The sequence below is a fragment of the Saccostrea cucullata genome, unplaced genomic scaffold (assembly GCF_032062105.1).
Source record: "Saccostrea cucullata isolate Sc308-1 unplaced genomic scaffold, CSIRO_AGI_Scuc_v1 ctg3094, whole genome shotgun sequence".
In the NCBI taxonomy this organism is placed as follows: domain Eukaryota; kingdom Metazoa; phylum Mollusca; class Bivalvia; order Ostreida; family Ostreidae; genus Saccostrea; species Saccostrea cuccullata.
In genome coordinates, this window is record NW_026934926.1 from 15,067 (window position 1) to 20,661 (window position 5,595).

Sequence of the window (5,595 nt, forward strand, 5' to 3'; positions counted from 1 at the left end):
TTTTCTACTATAAAATGTTGTAATTTAATATCAAAGTATTACATGTAAACGTACTCGAATGTGGAGCGAAGACCCACTTTATGGCACTTATATCGTTGTATAAGGTATCAATATAATCGTGTTGTTGTTTGAAAAAAATATCCTGTGGTCAGTTTTTGCTTTAATAACTAGATGCATATTTAAAAAAATCATTCTTCAAATTCCAGATCTAGATTTATCTGCATGATCAAGGAGTTTACTTGACAACGTAAAAATTGTTTTTGTTCATACGAAGTCTCAGTCAATATTCAGTTGTTCAGCAGATACTAATGATTGCAATGTATATCAATTGTAATCTACCGACAAAAGGGGAGGCGAGGACATGTGTGCGCCCTAACATAAAGGTACTATAGTTAACTTTAGTTAACTTTACTATTAAATATATAGTTAACTATAGTAACTATTATAGTAAAAGTATTTTTACTATGAATTTCAGATGGATATATTTTAATTTTTAGAATTCCTAAAGTATCTAAGTTTTTACTATAGTTAACTATAGTGTAATAGTAAACTATAGTTAATGAGTATGATAGTAGTAAATTTTTGTTAGGGCGTCCTTTGCCCCTGGTTTGTGAGTCTTAATAAATTCAAAATTAATAAATACATGTATGACAACGTCATGATCATGTTTTACGTTTTTCCCCAGTGACGTATGAGTTTACTTAAGTTAATATTAATTGATTATAGCCTCAGCTCAGTTGACTAATACTCTATTTCTTTCCTTTCATTTTACTTTAACTTGAAATTTTGAATTTATTTAATCTTAAAATCATAGCCCTCTTTTTTCCAGTCTTAACAATTCACAAAGAGAAATACGTTTAATTAGATTCCTCTTCAGAAAGTAACAATATTCAGCCGGGGTTATCTTCCATTGAACAAGGACATTTCCTACGCCCTTCAAGGTGCAAATACAAGTACGTTATATACCGGGATGTACCAGATTTACGGTATATATACCGGTGTGTACCTACCAGATATATTAAGTACAGGTACGTTATATACCAGATGTATACACACCAGACATCTATCGTTTTTCTTAGTTTTCCAAGTCAATACGGTTGCAGGTAAAATGTTATTACAATATTAATTATTGTTTATTATGATAATATTCATAAACTCATGTATTCAAAATGCTAATTGTCATTTTTTATTCAAATAAAAAAAATCTGTTCGAATACTGTATACACTTGTTACCAAAAAAAAAAAATTATTAATTTTATGATCAAGTTTTTTTTTTGTTTTTTTGTTTTTTGTTTTTTTTTTTTTTAAATTGAATACAAATGTTTCAGGGGGTTGTTTTTCAGGTATTAAATATTGCAATAGTTGCCGAAATTCTCTTGATATGAACAAGATAGCAATTTATTTTGAACTATACAAATAATGTGATCAGAAAGAAAAATACCAGGTTGTATCTTCTATCAAAATTATTTTGTGCTAAAATTACAGCTTTACATTTTAAACTGTTAACACGTATAAGGAATAAATAAACAAACAGTGGCATGCTCTCTTTCATGAAACATCTATTACAGCTTGGATATTGTACCAGGATTATTAATACATATTTTTCTATTTCCAGCTTCCCCATATTATATATGATAGCAATATAGCAAGCTATTGACAAATTAGTAAATGTTACAGGAGTAGAAATTGCAACAACCTCTTGAATGTGAACATGGTCGTTATATCGATCATTTTTGATTTAGATATATTGACAACGTATTGTCAGTTAACATTGGGAATTTCCATTCTTATGTCGATAAGATATATCCTGGTGAGCTCGAGATAAAAGATACCACAGAGTCTGACACATACTTGAAAAAGACATTAATTTTAACTTTTCTATCGTCAACTTACCTTACTTATGCAGCAATATACCTTCCTCACCTGCATATACGAAGTTCATATACCTCAGTTGATTCGATATATCCAAAAGCATGCTCTACGTGTGAACAATTTCTAAAATGAGATAAATTATTGACAAACATGTTGATGAAACAAGAATTTCAGCAGTCTCGTTTACAGTCATAATTTCGTAAGTTCTATGGTCGATACACTGACCTTGTCAGCAAATACAATTTATCATTGAGTCAAATGCTGACTGACGTTTTTCATACTAATTGTTCGTCTATTATTTATATACTGAATTGACGACGGATTTTTCCGTTATTTCCCGATCATGTCAAGGAGCACACGGCGAGTGTGACCGGTCTGCAGGGGATGCTCACTCCTCCATGGCACCTGATCCCACCTCCGATATTTTAGAGGTCCGTGTTTGCTCTGCTCCTATTTTGTATTGGTTAACGACGTTCGATCCTGATATTTAAAGTCTTAAACTTTTTTTGCCAAGTATATTTTTAGTTTCTACATACATAGCTTAATTAAAATTCAGATCAAATGGGGGTCAATACGCTTCTTTTGGTGCTACAGTACATTAATTATGACCTTCTTGCACTGACATTTGTGTCTTAATCAAAAATTAAATATTTGACGTTTTCCCTCCAATATTTTTATCCAATTAAAGCATGAAACAAAATGAACTCTAAGTTTGTTTTAAAAAAGGCACTTAAAATTGTGCCTACGAAAAAGTTTCAAATTGCTTCGCATAATCAATTATTTGACCTTTCTGCACTAATAAAAAGTGATTTTTCTGGCATTGAAAATTTAATAAGCAAGAAAATTATTTTAAGGTAAGTCACTCGTCAGCTTTTTAGAAAAGTTCACGCAGAACCTCTTACTTAAAAAATATTTATAAAAATTCAATTTTTATAAAATATTTATATTCAACAATGTATAGTTTTTAACATTCATCGAAAAAACTGCCTAAAAATCTACAAAGAAGCAAGATTAATGAGGGACTATTTCTTGTGGTGGAAGGATATTCATCAGAAATTTCTGCAAATCTGCACATTTATTAAATCTAATGTCTTGAAACTTTAGCCTCACATACTTTTACTCGGAGAATATTTCCCGTCATGATTTTGCAGGAATATTTAATATAGGTCTTAATTTATATTTTTTGAACAAGTTTTACACCTTCCTTCAACAAACTTTACCAAGAAATGAAGATATATTAAAGAAGTAAAGATAAAATTTACACCATTTTTTGCCTGAAAATCACATATTTTGACCAATATTTCAAAATTGACATCACTGACCCCAACTTTTTCTTTCATTATTTTGAACTACTCGATACTTGTGACTGTTTAGCACTTAACTCCTAAAAAGCTTGATATAAGACAATATTTTATTGCCTATTTAGTTTTTTAATACCCCAAATATGTTAATTTTTAGTGCAAAAAGGTCAAACAATAATAAACGCGCATTAATTTGCGAGATTTGTTCAATGATAAATATCATTCAAACTATTTTATGTAAAATAAGATTAAATTTATTAACGTAGTAACATCTGATAAAATAAAATTAGAGATAAAGTAATAAATCAAAGAGTTAAAATTTAAGTGCAAAAAGGTCAACTTAATTGTACCATAGATCAGTAAGATGCACACTGACCCCCTATTTTCTCTGCGATTTTGAGTCATACTATATGAGTACTTATCCAAAATATACTTCCCAAAAAATCCTTGATATTACAAATTTGACGAGTGACTTACCTTAAAGTCTTAAACGTTTTCTGATTTTAAGCAAATAGGTCAAATTTATCTTGAATATTTAGAAAAGAACATCAAAAGTGGGGGTACGAGGGTTGATCCAAAAGTTCGTGGAATTTTTTCATATTTTATTTATTTTTAAGTGGAATTGGTTGAAAATTACAAACGATATTATAGACACTTGATGAATATTTTAAAGTAAAAATCAGTTTAAATATCTTTGATAGTTACTCTGTGGCAGTTGCCATAGAAACGGTTGTTTGGAAACGCGGGGGAGACATTAGCGCGTTTATTTTTATTTTAATTCTTAAGATATGAACTGAGAATTAAACCGCCCTATGTGGTATATAAAACGAAAATTATGTCATTATTACGATTGCCTGATCTAATATAAACCTTTGTATAATAGTTTTACTGATTTTACTGGAATTTTAGTTTATTAGTTAATGATTTATTGTTCGTCTTTAAGTTGTTAGACAACGTCAAAGTTCGGTCAAGTCATACGTTTTGTGAAAATTCCGGGATCACTCTATCTTAAATGCATATATTATTGACAAAGGCTTGGGGAAAATGTATTTAGTTACTGGTTTTCCAGTGGCATAAGAAATTTAAGAAAATAGAACTTCTATGGACGTTGATTAAAGGTGTTGTCGCTTTTTGGAGGCTCTGTTTTAAGTGCATATCCCCCCTAGACAAATTAAAGGCGTTAATGGACGTTGTTGACTGCCGTACTGTTCTTGACATTGCTACTGAAATTGGAACATCATATGGAAAGATGGGGGTAGTTTGAAATATGAGTGAAAAATGTAGATAAGTTGGTGCGAGAGGATGCCCAGGCTTTTCTTGACGAAAAAAAATGGAGAAAAGGACAGCATTTTGTAGAATTACGTATTCTAATTGGACATTAGAGCGAGTTGCTTCTGTAACGTGACATGACATATCTAACTTGACGTTACGCCGAAGTCTCCCCCGGGTTTCACAACTATCCATTTTCAGAAAGCTCGCGTGACCTCATTGGTAATTGGAAAGTGATGAAATTTTCCAATATTGTTGAATTATGATTCTATATTATGAATATGCCTGTTGTTTGTTTTCATCAAATCACAATAAAATTTTAGAAAGAAATTCAACGAACTTTTGGATCAACCCTCGTATATGATGTAAATTTTCAGATATTACTAAAAAAGTGTCATTTTTACGTTGAAATTGGCTCAATTTTTTCCCGGATTTTCAGATTATATTGACTATATTTGTCACACTTTTTTGATAGAATTCTTAAGAAATAATTTAATAGATATTTCAGAACCAGCATAACACATTTCACTGCAACAAAACAGCTTTGTGTGCAACCAGGATGGAAAAATAGGAATCCAAAATTAACAGTACTGTTTTAGTTCAAACTGGAAAAACTGATCATTTTCGTCTAAAAAACCTTCCGCCACAAAATATAGTCCCTAGCTTAATTCTACTTGAATGGAATTTAATCGCCGTTTTTTCATTGAATATAGTTAAATTTGCACTGTAGAATTCAGATTTAATGTTAGAACTTAAAAATGATGCAGAATTTTATAAATAAAGGAACTGACCAAAATACGCTCAAAATCTCAGGATCGAACGTCCTTATTGGACTTTTGATCTTGCATACTGTTCGATATCTCCATATGTTTCATTTTTGGAAATACCTGTCATTAGGTTGAATGTTGATTGACGTTTTTCATTTAAATCTTTAGGTCATTATTTTCAATTTAATTTGTTTACGGATTACGCTTCATTAATATGATTAAGACGAATGACTCAATGCGACTGCGACCCGCTGCATGACAAAAGATGCTCGCTTCCAGTCGCAACTGTCCCGGTTTCTAGTATTTCCAGACCCGATTGTTTTAATTGATTTTGAGTTTGATAATTCATTTTACCTTTACATTTTTATTTACATGTAATTAAAATT